At 60.1% G+C, this 19,158-nt stretch overlaps 1 non-coding gene across 1 annotated transcript; it reads left to right on the forward strand.

Annotated features, from left to right (window-relative positions):
- Positions 1 to 11,782: 11,782 nt before the first annotated feature.
- Positions 11,783 to 11,901, forward strand: LOC131870651 (5S ribosomal RNA). Its single transcript, XR_009368956.1, has one exon. It is a non-coding gene; the product is annotated as a 5S ribosomal RNA (ribosomal RNA).
- Positions 11,902 to 19,158: the final 7,257 nt, after the last annotated feature.

Below are 19,158 nucleotides of genomic sequence, written 5' to 3' on the forward strand. Positions count from 1 at the left end.
TGGGCGAACACGAGATGCGCACAGGAAATCGATCAGCCCTCACAATGGCCCAAGGCCAGAGATCGGACTGCTACGATTTACCCCAACAATCATCGTGCCACTCTTCGCAGAGAGGTGATAGACGCCAACGAGCCCGCGCATAGCAATCGAGGTGTAAAAAGGGCGTTGAAGGCAGGAAGCCTGGACGAAAGAGGCTACGAGGTCACCTCGAAGCGGTCTAAGAATCGGGCGCACTTGGGGCGACTACCAGTGCCAACCCCTTATCCCGCGGTGCGTCCGACACACAGAAATTTCCAAGGCGGCCTAGGAGCCTCCCCGCATAGCAATCGGGGTGTGAGGTTACGGATGCAGCATTGATAGCAATCGAGGTGTGAGGCGAAGGATGCAGAAGTGAGAGCCGAGGGATGTAGCAGAGATAGCAATCGGGGTGTGTGATGCAGAAGAGATAGCAATCGAGGTGTGCGGTGGGAAGGGCCCAGCAGCCAGAATGCATGAAGCGACGGATGAAGCAGTGATGACAACCGGGCTGTGAGGAGAGGAGGGATGCAGCCAAGAAAGCAATCAGGGCTCGAGGCAAGGGATGCATCAAGGATAGCAATCATGTTGTGAGGCGAGATTCCAAAGGCTAAACGTGAGAGGCTGCAGGGTCGACTCAGAGAGGTCTATGCATGTGAGAGGCTGAAAGCAAGGTCGACTCGGAGCGGTCTATGCATCGGGCGCGCTTGGGGCGACTACCAGTGCCAACCCCTTATCCCGCGACGCGTCCGACAAAGAGAACGTTCCAAGGCGGCAGAGGAGGTTACCAGCCGAAGGATGCAGTAGCAATAACAGGTATAGTTCCGCGGCGGCCGAGAAGACTCACCGCATAGGAATCGGGATGCGAGGCGAGGGATGCGGCGGGAAGGCCCCGACGGCTAAACGGAAGAGGCTGCAGGGCCGCCTCGGAATGGTCCAAGCATCGGATGCGATTGGGACGACTACCAGTGCCAACCCCTTATCCCGCGATGCGTCCGATACACAGATAGTTCCAAGGCGGCCGAGGAGCCTCACCGCATATCAATCGGGGTGCGAGGCGAGGGATGGGGCGGGAAGGCCCCAACGGCTAGACGGAAGAGGCTTCAGGGCCACCTCGGAATGGTCCAAGCATCGGACGCGCTTGGGGCGACTGCCAGTGCCAACCCCTTATCCCGCGATGCGTCCGATACACAGATGGTTCCAAGGCGGCCGAGGAGCCTCACCGCATAGCAATCGGGGGTGCGAGGCGAGGGATGGGGCGGGAAGGCCCCAACGGCTAGACGGAAGAGGCTTCAGGGCCGCCTAGGAATGGTCCAAGCATCGGACACGCTTGGGGCGACTACCAGTGACAGCCCCCTATCCCGCGATGCGTCCGATACGAAGATGGTTCCAAGGCGGCCGAGGAGCCTCACCGCATAGCAATCGGGGTGCGAGGTGGGGGATGCGGCGAGATGGCCCCAACGGCTAGACGGAAGAGGCCACAGGGCCGCGTCGGAATAGTCCAAGCATCGGACGCGCTTGGGGCGACTACCAGTGACAACCCCTTATCCCGCGATGCGTCCGATACGAAGATAGTTCCAAGGCGGCCGAGGAGCCTCACCGCATAGCAATCGGGGTGCGAGGTGGGGGATGCGGCGAGATGGCCCCAACGGCTAGACGGAAGAGGCTGCAGGGCCGCCTCGGAATAGTCCAAGCATCGGACGCGCTTGGGGCCACTACCAGTGACAACCCCTTATCCCGCGATGCGTCCGATACGAAGATAGTTCCAAGGCGGCCGAAGAGCCTCACCGCATAGCAATCGGGGTGCGAGGTGGGGGATGCGGCGAGATGGCCCCAACGGCTAGACGGAAGAGGCCACAGGGCCGCCTCGGAATAGTCCAAGCATCGGACGCGCTTGGGGCGACTACCAGTGACAACCCCTTATCCCGCGATGCGTCCGATACGAAGATAGTTCCCAGGCGGCCGAGGAGCCTCACCGCATAGCAATCGGGGTGCGAGGCGAGGGATGCGGCGAGATGGCCCCAAAGGCTAGACGGAAGAGGCTGCAGGGCTGCCTCGGAATAGTCCAAGCATCGGACGCGCTTGGGGCGACTACCACTGCCAACCCCTTATCCCGCGATGCGTCCGATACACAGATAGTTCCGAGGCGGCCGAGGAGGTGGGGGATGCAGCGAGATGGCCCCAACGGCTAGACGGAAGAGGCTGCAGGGCCGCCTCGGAATAGTCCAAGCATCGGACGCGCTTGGGGCGACTACCAGTGACAACCCCTTATCCCGCGATGCGTCCGATACACAGATAGTTCCGAGGCGGCCAAGGAGCCTCACCGCATAGCAATCGTGGTGCGAGGTGGGGGATGCGGCGAGATGGCCCCAACGGCTAGACGGAAGAGGCTGCAGGGCCGCCTCGGAATGGTCCAAGCATCGGATGCGCTTGGGGCGACTACCACTGCCAACCCCTTATCCCGCGATGCGTCCGATACACAGATAGTTCCAAGGCGGCCGAGGAGCCTCACAGCATAGCAATCAGGGTGCGAGGCGAGGGATGCGGCGAGAAAGCCCCAACGGCTAGAGGGAAGAGGCTTCAGGTCCGCCTCGGAATGGTCCAAGCATCGGACGCGCTTGGGGCGACTACCAGTGACAACCCCTTATCCCGCGACGCGTCCGATACACAGATAGTTCCAAGGCGGCCGAGGAGCCTCACCGCATAGCAATCGGGGTGCGAGGCGAGGGATGCGGCGAGAAGGACCCAACGGCTACACGGAAGAGGCTTCGGGGCCGCCTCGGAATGGTCCAAGCATCGGACGCGCTTGGGGCGACTACCAGTGACAACCCCTTATCCCGCGACGCGTCCGATACACAGATAGTTCCAAGGCGGCCGAGGAGCCTCACCGCATAGCAATCGGGGTGCGAGGCGAGGGATGCGGCGAGAAGGACCCAACGGCTAGACGGAAGAGGCTTCGGGGCCGCCTCGGAATGGTCCAAGCATCGGACGCGCTTGGGGCGACTACCAGTGACAACCCCTTATCCCGCGACGCGTCCGATACACAGATAGTTCCAAGGCGGCCGAGGAGCCTCACCGCATAGCAATCGGGGTGCGAGGCGAGGGATGCGGCGAGAAGGACCCAACGGCTAGACGGAAGAGGCTTCGGGTCCGCCTCGGAATGGTCCAAGCATCGGACGCGCTTGGGGCGACTACCAGTGACAACCCCTTATCCCGCGACGCGTCCGATACACAGATAGTTCCAAGGCGGCCGAGGAGCCTCACCGCATAGCAATCGGGGTGCGAGGCGAGGGATGCGGCGAGAAGGACCCAACGGCTAGACGGAAGAGGCTTCGGGTCCGCCTCGGAATGGTCCAAGCATCGGACGCGCTTGGGGCGACTACCAGTGACAACCCCTTATCCCGCGACGCGTCCGATACACAGATAGTTCCAAGGCGGCCGAGGAGCCTCACCGCATAGCAATCGGGGTGCGAGGCAAGGGATGCGGCGAGAAGGACCCAACGGCTAGACGGAAGAGGCTTCGGGTCCGCCTCGGAATGGTCCAAGCATCGGACGCGCTTGGGGCGACTACCAGTGACAACCCCTTATCCCGCGACGCGTCCGATACACAGATAGTTCCGAGGCGGCCGAGGAGCCTCACCGCATAGCAATCGGGGTGCGAGGCGAAGGATGCGGCGAGAAGGACCCAACGGCTAGACGGAAGAGGCTTCGGGTCCGCCTCGGAATGGTCCAAGCATCGGACGCGCTTGGGGCGACTACCAGTGACAACCCCTTATCCCGCGACGCGTCCGATACACAGATAGTTCCAAGGCGGCCGAGGAGCCTCACCGCATAGCAATCGGGGTGCGAGGCGAGGGATGCGGCGAGAAGGACCCAACGGCTAGACGGAAGAGGCTTCAGGGCCGCCTCGGAATGGTCCAAGCATCGAACGCGCTTGGGGCGACTACCAGTGACAACCCCTTATCCCGCGACGCGTCCGATACACAGATAGTTCCGAGGCGGCCGAGGAGCCTCACCGCATAGCAATCGGGGTGCGAGGCGAGGGATGCGGCGAGAAGGACCCAACGGCTAGACGGAAGAGGCTTCAGGGCCGCCTCGGAATGGTCCAAGCATCGGACGCGCTTGGGGCGACTACCAGTGACAACCCCTTATCCCGCGACGCGTCCGATACACAGATAGTTCCGAGGCGGCCGAGGAGCCTCACCGCATAGCAATCGGGGTGCGAGGCGAGGGATGCGGCGAGAAGGACCCAACGGCTAGACGGAAGAGGCTTCAGGGCCGCCTCGGAATGGTCCAAGCATCGGACGCGCTTGGGGCGACTACCAGTGACAACCCCTTATCCCGCGACGCGTCCGATACACAGATAGTTCCGAGGCGGCCGAGGAGCCTCACCGCATAGCAATCGGGGTGCGAGGCGAGGGATGCGGCGAGAAGGACCCAACGGCTAGACGGAAGAGGCTTCAGGGCCGCCTCGGAATGGTCCAAGCATCGGACGCGCTTGGGGCGACTACCGTTGCCAACCCCTTATCCCGCGATGCGTCTGATACACAGATAGTTCCGAGGCGGCCGAGGAGCCTCACCGCATAGCAATCGGGTTGCGAGGCAGATTATTGGGAAGGGAACCCCCTGGGATGCGGCTCAAGCAGTGCCCAAAGGGACTGGAATGCGGAATCACATCGAGAGACCCAAATGCTATACGAGGGCTCAAATCGAATTATCGATTTGGCCACGACATGGACGCATCGGAACGACTACCTTTGCCGAACCACTCGCAATTGCATCCATACCGAAACCAATAGACATTTCCGTTAGAGCCCTCGCATAGCATTCGGGAATCTCGCATGCCCCTCTAAATCGACCAATGCTGGCGCTCAATGAAAATCCGAGCGCTACCACCGTTCGAGCGCCAGCATTGGTCGAGTTAGAGGGGCACGGGGGAGAATGCTCCAGTCAACACCTCCCCTATATAAGTTATTTGTCCGATTCTCGCACAACCGTAGTCTGCCTCGTCGAATCAAACAACGGTCCCAGATTCCGACTTCCGTTCCGTAGAGACCCAAAAGCTAGATGGAGGCTCGCAAGAAAGAGAGTCGGCGCATAGCAATCGGGTTTCTCGAACGTTTAGGGACCGAGCTCACTTGCGGATAGGGCAAAATCCGCCAAGCAACCCAAAAGCTAGACGGGGGCTCGAATCGAATCGCCTAGGCGGCCACAACAACGACGTGTTGGATCGACTACCAGTGCCAAACCATTCAGCAAGACTAGTCTGTGTCGAGGCCGGATAGAGATTCTCAGAGAGCGCCCGCATAGCATTTAGGAGACCTGCCGCGTCCCTCACACTCGACAAATGGTGGTGCACGTTTATAAATCCGAGCGATCCCAACCCTTTCAAGCACCAACATCGGTCGAGATAGAGGGGCACGGAGGGGGCTGCGTGAGACAACACAGTCCCCTATATAAGTTATTTGTCCGATTCTCACACATCCGAAGAATGGTCATCAAATCGGACAACAGCCCAAACTTCCGACTTCCGTCCCAGAAAGCCCAAGAGCTATCTAAAACGTTCATGGCCGGAACTCGATCGCGGCTATACCAGTCCGCCAAGCAACCCAAAAGCTAGACTGGAGCTCTAGTCGAATCACCTCTGTGGCCATTGCAAGGACGTGTTGGAGCGACTACCATTGCCGAACCATTCCGCAGGTCGAGTCCATACCAAGGCCGCATAGAGATTCACGATGAGCTCCTGCATAGCAATCAGGAGACTTGCCGTGTCCATCACAATCGATAAATCCTGGTGCAAGATTTTTGCATCCGAGCGCTCCAACCAGTCGAGCACCAGCATCAATCGACATAAACGGGCACGGGGGGAGGATGCTCGAGAACACTACCTCCCCTATATAAGTTATTTGTCCGATTCTCAAGCAGCCGAAGTCTGGTCATCGAATCGGGTCAAAGACCACAACTTCCGACTTTACCCACAATGCAAGTCATCGAATCGAACATCGGCCCCCGAGTCGGACTCCATGCGTATGTCAGGTCATCGGACCCAAATTCCGCCTTCCTGCGCATGGCGGGCCATCAATATCAACTCGGTCATCGGACCCAAACTCCGCCTTTTTGCGTATGGCACGCCTTCAAATCGGTCATCGGACCCAAATTCCGCCTTCCTGTGCATGGCGGGCCATCAACATCAACTCGGTCATCGGACCCAAATTCCGCCTTTCTGCGCATGGCACGCCATCAACTCGGTCATCGGACCCAAATTCCGCCTTCCTGCGCATGGCAGGTCATCGGACACAAATTCAGACCTCGCCAATATGCCTACGTATCGAATCGGTCATCGGACCCAACTTCCGACTTCATCCATACTGTAGGGTCTTTGAGGTTGGCGCGGTGCGCTCAACCCAGGGAGTCGACCCATCGAAGCATACACCTCCCCTATATAAGCTATTTGTCCGATTCCCACACCTGTGTAGTTTGCACCTCTGACCAGGACATCGACCCCAACTTCCGAACTCGACTGCAACGACGGCACCAGCGCCTTGGTGCGCACCTTGCGACGCACAGTCCCAACATTCGCCTTCCTGCACATGGCAGGTCATCGGACCCAAATTCCGACCTCGCGAGTATGCCTACATATCGAATCGGTCATCGGACCCAACTTCCGACTTCATCCATACCGTAGGGTCTTTGAGGTTGGCGCGGTGCGCTCAACCCGGGGAGTCGACCCAACGAAGCATACACCTCCCCTATATAAGCTATTTGTCCGATTCCCACACCTGTGTAGTTTGCACCTCCGATCAAGACATCGACCCCAACTTCCGAACTCGCCTCCAACGACCGAACCAGCGCCTTGGTGCGCACCTTGCAACGCACAGTGCCAACATTCGCCTTCCTGCACGTGGCAGGTCATCGGACCCAAATTCCGACCTCGCGAGTATGCCTACATATCGAATCGGTCATCGGACCCAACTTCCGACTTCATCCATACCGTAGGGTCTTTGAGGTTGGCGCGGTGCGCTCAACCCGGGGAGTCGACCCAACGAAGCATACACCTCCCCTATATAAGCTATTTGTCCGATTCCCACACCTGTGTAGCTTGCACCTCCGATCAGGACATCGACCCCAACTTCCGAACTCGACTAAAAAGACCGCACCAGCGCCTTGGTGTGCACCTTGCAACGCACAGTGTCAACATTCGCCTTCCTGCACATGGCAGGTCATCGGACCCAAATTCCGACCTCATGAGCATACCTACTAATCGAATCGGTCATCGGACCCAACTTCCGACTTCATCCATACCGTAGGGTCTTTGAGGTTGGCGCGGTGCGCTCAACCTGGGGAGTCGACCCATCGAAGCATACACCTCCCCTATATAAGCTATTTGTCCGATTCCGACACCTGTGTAGTTTGCACCTCCGCTCAGGACATCGACCCCAACTTCCGAACTCGCCTGCAACGACCGAACCAGCGCCTTGGTGCGCACCAAAAGTGCGCACTTTTGGAGGGCACTTTTGTGCGCTCCAAAGGTGCGCACTTTTGGAGGGCACTTTTCTGCGCTCCAAAGGTGCGCACTTTTGGAGGGCACTTTTTGGAGGGCACTTTTCTGCGCTCCAAAGGTGCGCACTTTTGGAGGGCACTTTTTGGAGGGCACTTTTCTGCGCTCCAAAGGTGCGCACTTTTGGAGGGCACTTTTTGGAGGGCACTTTTCTGCGCTCCAAAGGTGCGCACTTTTGGAGGGCACTTTTTGGAGGGCACTTTTCTGCGCTCCAAAGGTGCGCACTTTTGGAGGGCACTTTTTGGAGGGCACTTTTCTGCGCTCCAAAGGTGCGCACTTTTGGAGGGCACTTTTTGGAGGGCACTTTTCTGCGCTCCAAAGGTGCGCACTTTTGGAGGGCACTTTTTGGAGGGCACTTTTCTGCGCTCCAAAGGTGCGCACTTTTGGAGGGCACTTTTTGGAGGGCACTTTTCTGCGCTCCAAAGGTGCGCACTTTTGGAGGGCACTTTTGTGCACTCCAAAGGTGCGCACTTTTGGAGGGCACTTTTCCTGTGCTCCAAAGGTGCACACCTAGGTGAGCACCTTCGACCACACCTTGTAGCACACCAAACTCTGACTTTCGACTTCATCCGCAATGCAGGGTCTTTGAGGTTGGCGCAATGCGCACAACCAGGGGAGTCGACCCATCAAACCCAACACCTCCCCTATATAAGCTATTTGTCTGATTCTCATACATGCGTAGCCTGCAGGAGCAATTAGGACATCGACCCCAACTTTCGGCTTCTAAACGAAAACAAGGTCTTTGAGGTTGGTGTAATGCGAACAACTAGGGGAGTCAACCCATCAAACCCAACACCTCCCCTATATAAGCTATTTGTCTGATTCTCATACATGTGTAGTCTACAGGAGCAATTAGGACATCGACCCCAACTTTTGACTTCTTAACGAAAACAAGGTCTTTGAGGTTGACGTAATGCGCACAACCAGGGGAGTCGACCCATCAAACCCAACACCTCCCCTATATAAGCTATTTGTCCGATTCTCATACATGTGTAGCCTGCAGGAGCCATTAGGACATTGACCCCAACTTTTGACTTCTTAACGAAAACAAGGTCTTTGAGGTTGGCGTAATGCGCACAACCAAGGGAGTTGACCCATCAAACCCAACACCTCCCCTATATAAGCTATTTGTCTGATTCTCATACATGTGTAGCCTGCAACAACGATTAGGACATCCACCCCAACTTCTGAATTCGTCTGCGTTGACCGCACCAAAGGTGCACGCCTTGGTGCTCACCAAAATCCGACTTCCGACTTCTTCTGCTATGCGGGGTCTTTGAGGTTGGCGCAGTGCGCACAACCAGGGGAGTCAACCCACCGAATGCAACACCTCCCCTATATAAGCTATTTGTCTGATTCTCATACATGCGTAGACTGCAGCAATGATTAGGACATCCACCCCAACTTTTGACTTCTTAAACAAGACAGGGTCTTTGAAGTTGGTGCAGTGCACACAACCAGGGGAGTCGACCCATCAAACGCAACACCTCCCCTATATAAAGCTATTTGTCCGATTCTCATACGTGTAGTCTGCAGCAGCGATTAGGACATCGACCCCAACTTCCGAATTCGTTTGCATTGACCGCACCAAAGGTGCACGCCTTGGTGTGCACCCTGGAGTGCACTTTGGTGCTCACCTCGGTGCACACTTTGGTGTGCACCTCGGTGTGCACCAAAGGTGCGCACCTTGGAGCGCACCAAAGGTGTACACTTTGGAGCGCACCACATAGGGTCTTTGAGAGGTTGGCGCAGTGCGCACACCAAGGTGGGTGTTGAGGTGCGTGCCGAGGTGGGTGGGTGCTAGGGTGCGCTCCATGGTGGGTGCCAGGGTGGGTGCGTGCTAGGGTGGATTCCAAAGAGGGTCATAGGGTGGGTGCCAAGGTGGGTTGGTGATATAGTGGGTTCAAAGGTGGGTACTAGGGTGGGTTCCAAGGTGGGTCACAAGTTGGGTGCCAGGATGCGTGGGTGTTAGGTTGGGTGCCAAGGTGGGCTCCTGCGTGGGTGGGTGCTAGGGTGGGTTTCAAGGTGGACGCGAGGGCGGGTGCCAAGGTGGGTAACAAGTTGGGTGTTAGGATGGGTGAGTGCTAGAGTGGGTGCCAAGGTGGGTGGGTGCTAAGGTGGATGCCAAGGTGGTTCACAGGGTGGGTGGGTTCTAGGGTGAGTTCCAAGGTGGGTCACAGGTTCAGTGCTAGGGTGGGTGTCAAGGCGGGTGTCGAGGTGCCTGGGTGCTAGGGTGTGGATGCCAATGTGGGTCATAGGGTGGGTACTAGGGTGGGCTGCAATGTGGGTGCCAAGGTGGGTAACATGCTCGGTGGGTTCTAAATTGGGTGCCAGGGTGGGTGTGCACCCACCTTGCCCGAGGTGGGTGCCAAGGTGCCAGTGTGGGTGGGTGCTAAGGTGGATGCCAAGGTGGGTGAGAAGGTGGGTGATAGGTTGAGTGGTAGGATGGGTGGGTGCCAAGATGGGTCACAGGGTGGGTGCAAGGGTGGGTAGGTGCTAGGGTTGGTGTCAGGGTGGGTGGGTGCTAGGTTGGGTTCCAAGGTGGGTGCGAGGGTGAGTGTCAAGGTGGGTCACAGGTTAGGTGCTAGGATGGGTGAGTGCTAGGGTGCAAAGGTGCCAGGGTGGGTGCTAGGATGGGTCGATGCTAGGGTGAGTGGCAAGGTGGGTCCACAAGTGTCAAGGTGGGTGCCGAGGTGGGTGCCAAGTCGGCGACTGCTATGGTGGATGCCAAGGTGGGTCACGGGGTGGGTGCCAAGTTGCTAGGTTGGGTTCCAAGGTGGGTGCCAACGTGGGTGCTAGGGTGCGTGGGTTAAAGGGTGTGTCACAACGTGGGTGCCAGGATGGGTGCGCACCCACACTGGCCAAGACGGGTGCGGGTGCAAGGTTGGGTTCCAAGCCCGGTCACAGGCTGGGTGCTAGGATGGGTGGGTGCCAAGGTGGGCACCAGGGTGGGTGCACCCACCCTGGCCAAGGTGGGTCACGGGGTGGGTCCTAGGGTGGGTAACGGGGTGGGTACTAAGGTGCGTGCCAAGGTGGGTCATAGGGTGGGTGCCAAGGTGGGCACCAGGGTGGGTGTGCACCAACCCTAGCCAGGGTAGGTCACGGGGTGGTTGTCGGGGTGGGCGTCAAGGAGCCAAGGTGGGTGGCAAGTAGCCAAGTTGCGTGCCAAGGTGGGTGTCGGGGTGGGTGCCAAGGATCCAAGGTGGGTGCCAAGGAACCAAGGTGGGTGTCTGGGTGGGTGCCGAGGTGGGAGCCAGGGTGGGTCCCAAGGTGAGTGCAAAGGTGGGTGCCAGGGTCAAGGTGAGTGCCAATGTGGGTTCCAAGGTGCCAGGGTCAGGGTGAGTGCCAATGTGGGTTCAAAGGTGCTAAGTTGGGTGCGAGGTTGGGTGCGAGGGTGGGTGGGTGCCAAGGTGTGCTAGGTGGAAGCCCGGGTGGGTCGGCATCCCATGGGTGTCGAGTTGGGTGCCTGATGGGTGCTTCTTGTCAAGTTTTAGTCGTCGGGACTCATTTCGAGCCTTAGAGGTCGTTTCTTGTCCGGTTGCCCTGTCTTCGACCTGGGAACCCAATTTTGGTCCTCGGGTCCCATTTTTTTTTGTCTCGCATCCCACTTTTGGCCTGTGGCCTTTTCGGGGTCGATTCTCGTTTTGGGCATCAGAGCATGTTTCTTCTCCTAAAACCCAATATTTGTTTATTAAGTCTCGGAACACATTTTTGTTCTCGTGGACCCATCATGGGTCTTGGAACGCATTTGTGGTCCTTGGGTCCCATTTTGCATCCCGAAACTTGTGTTTTGGTGCTTGATCCCTATTTTGGGTGCCCACCTTGCACCAAGTGCGCACCCGGGGCAAACCGAGCGCCTTGGTGCACCGGGGCAAGATCGAGCGTGCACCCGAGGCGCCCCGAACATGCACCAAGGTGCACTCGGCCCACATGTGAGCGCAGGTCGTTGCGCCCGAGGTGGTGTGTGGGCACCGCGTTGCAGACGGGACACTGCACGCACACGACGCCCCCTCCAGGTGCACGCACGTAGGCCGGGCCGGGTGCACACCCGACGCCCTAGCAAGGTGCGCGCACCCGGGCAGGGCTCACACTTGGCGAACGGGGCGCACTTCGCGAGGGAGGGTGTGCACCTCGACGGGGGTGGGTGGCCGGGGTGGATTCGCACGTGGGTCGCGGTTTGCTAAGTACACACTGCGACAAGCTCATAACGGGTGCGATCATACCAGCGTTAGTGCACCGGATCCCATCAGAACTCCGCAGTTAAGCGCGCTTGGGCCGGAGTAGTACTGGGATGGGTGACCTCCCGGGAAGTCCCGGTGTTGCACCCTTTTTTAGTTTTTCGCCGGGCGTCGCAATGCTATTTGAATAAACCTTTTGCCCGTTTGCGTTCTCGTCGGGGCCGGGCCGGGCCGGGGTGCGCTGCCCGCACTACCGCGCGCGCGGGGGCGACACCGAGCGCGCACCCGAGGCGCCCCGAGCACACAGGCCACGGTGCAACCCGGGCGTTGTGCGCGCACCCCGGTGCGCCCGAGGTGCTGCGCGCGCACCCAGGTGAAATCGGTGTGCACCTCGGCCAGTGCGCGCTCGGTCGAGTCGCGCACGTTGGCCAAGGTGCACGGTGATGTTTCTTACTCTAAGGTTCCGCACCAGACGCCCGGGACAGGTGAGCGAAGCTGGGCGGGGCCGGGTGCGCGGCCGGGGCAGGTGCACGCAGCTGGAGAGAGCTTTGGAGCACACTTCGGAGCGCACCAATGATGCGCTCCATTCAAAAGTTTCCTGAAAAGGCAAAAAAAGTTGAGATTATAGAATTTCCCACTTGAGAGATTGTAAAAAAAAAAAATTTAAAATGAAGGAAACGCGGGTGCCAAGGTGTGCGCAGCCCAGCCAAGGTGTGCGCACCAAGGCGCCCACCCTGGCGAAGGTGCACGCAAGGTGCGCACCCGAGGCAAACCGGACAATTAACCCAACTTTCGACTTCGCGCGCACCTTGGAGCGCACTTCGGAGCGCTCCTTGGTGCGCACCAATCTTGGGCACCTCGGAGTGCACCATGGCGCCCACCAAGGTGCGCACCCGGGGCAAACCGAGCTCCGACTTCGTGCGCACCTTGGAGCGCACGAAAGGTGCGCACCATGGCGCCCACCAAGGTGCGCAGCCCAGCCAAGGCGTGCGCATCAAGGTGCGCACCCTGGCGAAGGTGCGCACCCGGGGCAAACCGAGCTCCGACTTCGTGCGCACCTTGGAGCGCACAAAAGGTGCGCAACCCAGCCAAGGTGTGCGCACCCCGGTCAAACCGAGCTCCGAATCGTGCGCACCAGAGGTGCACGCCATCGTGCGCACCTTGGAGCACACTTCGGAGCCCTCCTTGGTGCGCGCCGATGTTGCGCACCTCGGAGCGCACCCGGGGAAAACAATGCAATTAACCCGACTTTCGACTTCGTGGGCACCTCGGAGCGCTCTCGGGTTCGCACCTCGGAGCACACCGAGGTGCGCACCTTTGATGCGCTGCCTTCACCAATTTCCAGAAAAGGCAAGAAAACATTGAGAAGGTGTGCGCACCGAGGTGCCCACCCTGGCGAAGGTGCACGCGAGGTGCGCACCCGGGGCAAACCGGGCTCCGACTTCGTGCACGCCGCACCTTGGAGCACACTTCGGAGCGCTCCTTGGTGCGCACCAGGGCGCGCAACCCAGCCGAGGTGCCCACCCCGGCGAAGGTGCACGCGAGGTGCGCACCCGGGGCAAACCGGGCTCCGACTTCGTGCACGCCGCACCTTGGAGCACACATCGGGGCGCTCCCGGGTTCGCACCGGCGTTGCGCACCGTGGTGGGCACCTCGGAGCACACCAAGGTGGGCAGCGAGGTGCGCACCTTTGATGCGATGCCTTCACTAATTTCCATAAAAGGCAAAAAAAAAACGAGATTTTAAAATTTCCGTTTTGAAAGATAGTGAGAAAAAGGGAATGCTGGTGCCATCTTGAGCCCGCCCTGGTGCGCAGCCCAGCCAAGGTGTGCGCACCAAGGTGCCCACCCTGGCGAAGGTGCGCGCCCGGGCAATTAACCCAACTTCCAACTTCGCGCGCGCCAGGGTGGGAGCGCACCCAACAACCGGGCCTGGGAAGAGCCAATGCGAGAAACCCCACCAAACGCTCTGACAAAAAAAGAGGGGGCGCTCCAGTAACCCCGCTTCGGAGCGCACCCTGGGCAAACCCAGCCAAGGTGCCCACCCCGGCCAAGGTGCAGGCGAGGTGCGCACCCGGGGCAAACCGGGCTCCGACAACGTGCACGCCGCACCTTGGAGCACACTTCGTAGCGCTCCCGGGTGCGCACCTCAGAGCACACCAAGGTGGGCAGCGAGGTGCGCACCTTTGATGCGCTGCCTTCACTAATTTCCAGAAAAGGCAAAAAAAAAAGGAGATTTTAAAATTTCCGTTTTGAAAGATAGTGAAAAAAACGGAACGCGCGTGCCATCTTGAGCCCGCCCTGGTGCGCAGCCCAGGTAAGGTGCCCACCCTGGCAAAGGTGCGCACCCGGGCAATTAACCCTACTTCCGACTTCGTGCGCGCCAGGGTGGCAACCGGGCCTCGGAAGAGCCAATGCGAGAAACCCCACCAAACGCTCCGACAAAAAAAGAGGCGGCGCTCCAATAACCCCGCTTCGGAGCGCAGCCGGGGCAAACCCAGCCAAGGTGCCCACCCCGACGAAGGTGCACGCGAGGTGCGCACCCGGGGCAAACCGGGCTCCGACAACGTGCACGCAGCACCTTGGAGCACACTTCGAAGCACTCCCGGGTGCCCACCGGCGTTGCGCACCGTGGTGGGCAGCGAGGTGCGCACCTTTGATGCGCTGCCTTCACTAATTTCCAGAAAAAGGCAAAAAAAAATGAGATTTTAAAATTTCCGTTTTGAAAGATAGTGAAAAAAAAGGAACGCGGGTGCCATCTTGAGCCCGCCCTGGTGCGCAGCCCAGGCAAGGCATGCGCACCAAGGTGCCCACCCGAGGTGCACACCCGGGGCAAACCGGGCTCCGACTTCGTGCAGGCCGCACCTTGGAGCACACTTCGGAGCGCTCCTTGGTGCGCACCATGGTGCCCACCAGGGCGCGCAACCCAGCCAAGGTCTGCACACCAAGGTGCCCACCCCGGCGAAGGTGCACGCGAGGTGCGCACCCGGGGCAAACCGGGCTCCGACTTCGTGCACGCCATGGTGCCCACCGCGGCGAAGGTGCACGCGAGGTGCGCACCCGGGGCAAACCGGGCTCCGACTTCGTGCACGCCGCACCTTGGAGCACACTTCGGAGCGCTCCTTGGTGCGCACCATGGTGCCCACCAGGGCGCGCAACCCAGCCAAGGTGTGCGCACCAAGGTGCACGCGAGGTGCGCACCCGGGGCAAACCGGGGTCCGACTTCGTGCACGCCGCACCTTGGAGCACACATCGGAGCGCTCCCAGGTTCGCACCAGCGTTGCGCACCTTTGATGCGCTGCCTTCACTAATTTCCAGAAAAGGCAAAAAAAAACGATATTTTAAAATTTCCGTTCTGAAAGATAGTGAAAAAAACGGAACGCGGGTGCCATCTTGAGCCCTTCCTGGTGCGCAGCCCAGGCAAGTTGTGCGCACCAAGGTGCCCACCCTGGCGGAGGTGCGCGCCCGGGGCAAACCGGGCTCCGACTTCGTGCACTGCATGGTGCCCACCAAGGCGCGCAACCCAGCCAAGGTGCCCACCGCAGCGAAGGTGCACGCGAGGTGCACACCCGGGGCAAACCGGGCTCCGACTTCGTGCACGCCGCACCTTGGAGCACACTTCAGAGCGCTCCTTGGTGCGCACCAGGGCGCGCAACCCAGCCGAGGTGCCCACCCCGGCGAAGGTGCACGCGAGGTGCGCACCCGGGGCAAACCGGGCTCCGACTTCGTGCACGCCATGGTGCCCACCGCGGCGAAGGTGCGCACCCGGGGCAAACCGGGCTCCGACTTCGTGCACGCCGCACCTTGGAGCACACTTCGGAGCGCTCCTTGGTGCGCACCATGGTGCCCACCAGGCCGCGCAACCCAGCCAAGGTGTGCGCACCAAGGTGCACGCGAGGTGCGCACCCGGGGCAAACCGGGGTCCGACTTCGTGCACGCCGCACCTTGGAGCACACATCGGGGCGCTCCCGGGTTCGCACCGGCGTTGCGCACCGTGGTGGGCACCTCGGAGCACACCAAGGTGGGCAGCGAGGTGCGCACCTTTGATGCGATGCCTTCACTAATTTCCATAAAAGGCAAAAAAAAAACGAGATTTTAAAATTTCCGTTTTGAAAGATAGTGAGAAAAAGGGAATGCTGGTGCCATCTTGAGCCCGCCCTGGTGCGCAGCCCAGCCAAGGTTTGCGCACCAAGGTGCCCACCCTGGCGAAGGTGCGCGCCCGGGCAATTAACCCAACTTCCAACTTCGCGCGCGCCAGGGTGGGAGCGCACCCAACAACCGGGCCTGGGAAGAGCCAATGCGAGAAACCCCACCAAACTCTCTGACAAAAAAAGAGGGGGCGCTCCAGTAACCCCGCTTCGGAGCGCACCCTGGGCAAACCCAGCCAAGGTGCCCACCCCGGCCAAGGTGCAGGCGAGGTGCGCACCCGGGGCAAACCGGGCTCCGACAACGTGCACGCCGCACCTTGGAGCACACTTCGTAGCGCTCCCGGGTGCGCACCTCAGAGCACACCAAGGTGGGCAGCGAGGTGCGCACCTTTGATGCGCTGCCTTCACTAATTTCCAGAAAAGGCAAAAAAAAAAGGAGATTTTAAAATTTCCGTTTTGAAAGATAGTGAAAAAAACGGAACGCGCGTGCCATCTTGAGCCCGCCCTGGTGCGCAGCCCAGGTAAGGTGCCACCCTGGCAAAGGTGCGCACCCGGGCAATTAACCCTACTTCCGACTTCGTGCGCGCCAGGGTGGCAACCGGGCCTCGGAAGAGCCAATGCGAGAAACCCCACCAAACGCTCCGACAAAAAAAGAGGCGGCGCTCCAATAACCCCGCTTCGGAGCGCAGCCGGGGCAAACCAAGCCAAGGTGCCCACCCCGACGAAGGTGCACGCGAGGTGCGCACCCGGGGCAAACCGGGCTCCGACAACGTGCACGCAACACCTTGGAGCACACTTCGAAGCACTCCCGGGTGCCCACCGGCGTTGCGCACCGTGGTGGGCAGCGAGGTGCGCACCTTTGATGCGCTGCCTTCACTAATTTCCAGAAAAAGGCAAAAAAAAATGAGATTTTAAAATTTCCGTTTTGAAAGATAGTGAAAAAAAAGGAACGCGGGTGCCATCTTGAGCCCGCCCTGGTGCGCAGCCCAGGCAAGGCATGCGCACCAAGGTGCCCACCCGAGGTGCACACCCGGGGCAAACCGGGCTCCGACTTCGTGCAGGCCGCACCTTGGAGCACACTTCGGAGCGCTCCTTGGTGCGCACCATGGTGCCCACCAGGGCGCGCAACCCAGCCAAGGTCTGCACACCAAGGTGCCCACCCCGGCGAAGGTGCACGCGAGGTGCGCACCCGGGGCAAACCGGGCTCCGACTTCGTGCACGCCATGGTGCCCACCGCGGCGAAGGTGCACGCGAGGTGCGCACCCGGGGCAAACCGGGCTCCGACTTCGTGCACGCCGCACCTTGGAGCACACTTCGGAGCGCTCCTTGGTGCGCACCATGGTGCCCACCAGGGCGCGCAACCCAGCCAAGGTGTGCGCACCAAGGTGCACGCGAGGTGCGCACCCGGGGCAAACCGGGGTCCGACTTCGTGCACGCCGCACCTTGGAGCACACATCGGAGCGCTCCCAGGTTCGCACCAGCGTTGCGCACCTTTGATGCGCTGCCTTCACTAATTTCCAGAAAAGGCAAAAAAAAACGATATTTTAAAATTTCCGTTCTGAAAGATAGTGAAAAAAACGGAACGCGGGTGCCATCTTGAGCCCTTCCTGGTGCGCAGCCCAGGCAAGTTGTGCGCACCAAGGTGCCCACCCTGGCGGAGGTGCGCGCCCGGGGCAAACCGGGCTCCGACTTCGTGCACTGCATGGTGCCCACCAAGGCGCGCAACCCAGCCAAGGTGCCCACCGCAGCGAAGGTGCACGCGAGGTGCACACCCGGGGCAAACCGGGCTCCGACTTCGTGCACGCCGCACCTTGGAGCACACTTCAGAGCGCTCCTTGGTGCGCACCAGGGCGCGCAACCCAGCCGAGGTGCCCACCCCGGCGAAGGTGCACGCGAGGTGCGCACCCGGGGCAAACCGGGCTCCGACTTCGTGCACGCCATGGTGCCCACCGCGGCGAAGGTGCGCACCCGGGGCAAACCGGGCTCCGACTTCGTGCACGCCGCACCTTGGAGCACACTTCGGAGCGCTCCTTGGTGCGCACCATGGTGCCCACCAGGCCGCGCAACCCAGCCAAGGTGTGCGCACCAAGGTGCACGCGAGGTGCGCACCCGGGGCAAACCGGGGTCCGACTTCGTGCACGCCGCACCTTGGAGCACACATCGGGGCGCTCCCGGGTTCGCACCGGCGTTGCGCACCGTGGTGGGCACCTCGGAGCACACCAAGGTGGGCAGCGAGGTGCGCACCTTTGATGCGATGCCTTCACTAATTTCCATAAAAGGCAAAAAAAAAACGAGATTTTAAAATTTCCGTTTTGAAAGATAGTGAGAAAAAGGGAATGCTGGTGCCATCTTGAGCCCGCCCTGGTGCGCAGCCCAGCCAAGGTTTGCGCACCAAGGTGCCCACCCTGGCGAAGGTGCGCGCCCGGGCAATTAACCCAACTTCCAACTTCGCGCGCGCCAGGGTGGGAGCGCACCCAACAACCGGGCCTGGGAAGAGCCAATGCGAGAAACCCCACCAAACTCTCTGACAAAAAAAGAGGGGGCGCTCCAGTAACCCCGCTTCGGAGCGCACCCTGGGCAAACCCAGCCAAGGTGCCCACCCCGGCCAAGGTGCAGGCGAGGTGCGCACCCGGGGCAAACCGGGCTCCGACAACGTGCACGCCGCACCTTGGAGCACACTTCGTAGCGCTCCCGGGTGCGCACCTCAGAGCACACCAAGGTGGGCAGCGAGGTGCGCACCTTTGATGCGCTGCCTTCACTAATTTCCAGAAAAGGCAAAAAAAAAAGGAGATTTTAAAATTTCCGTTTTGAAAGATAGTGAAAAAAACGGAACGCGCGTGCCATCTTGAGCCCGCCCTGGTGCGCAGCCCAGGTAAGGTGCCACCCTGGCAAAGGTGCGCACCCGGGCAATTAACCCTACTTCCGACTTCGTGCGCGCCAGGGTGGCAACCGGGCCTCGGAAGAGCCAATGCGAGAAACCCCACCAAACGCTCCGACAAAAAAAGAGGCGGCGCTCCAATAACCCCGCTTCGGAGCGCAGCCGGGGCAAACCAAGCCAAGGTGCCCACCCCGACGAAGGTGCACGCGAGGTGCGCACCCGGGGCAAACCGGGCTCCGACAACGTGCACGCAACACCTTGGAGCACACTTCGAAGCACTCCCGGGTGCCCACCGGCGTTGCGCACCGTGGTGGGCAGCGAGGTGCGCACCTTTGATGCGCTGCCTTCACTAATTTCCAGAAAAAGGCAAAAAAAAATGAGA

Source organism: Cryptomeria japonica, unplaced genomic scaffold (genome assembly GCF_030272615.1).
Source record: "Cryptomeria japonica unplaced genomic scaffold, Sugi_1.0 HiC_scaffold_340, whole genome shotgun sequence".
In the NCBI taxonomy this organism is placed as follows: Eukaryota; Viridiplantae; Streptophyta; class Pinopsida; order Cupressales; family Cupressaceae; genus Cryptomeria; species Cryptomeria japonica.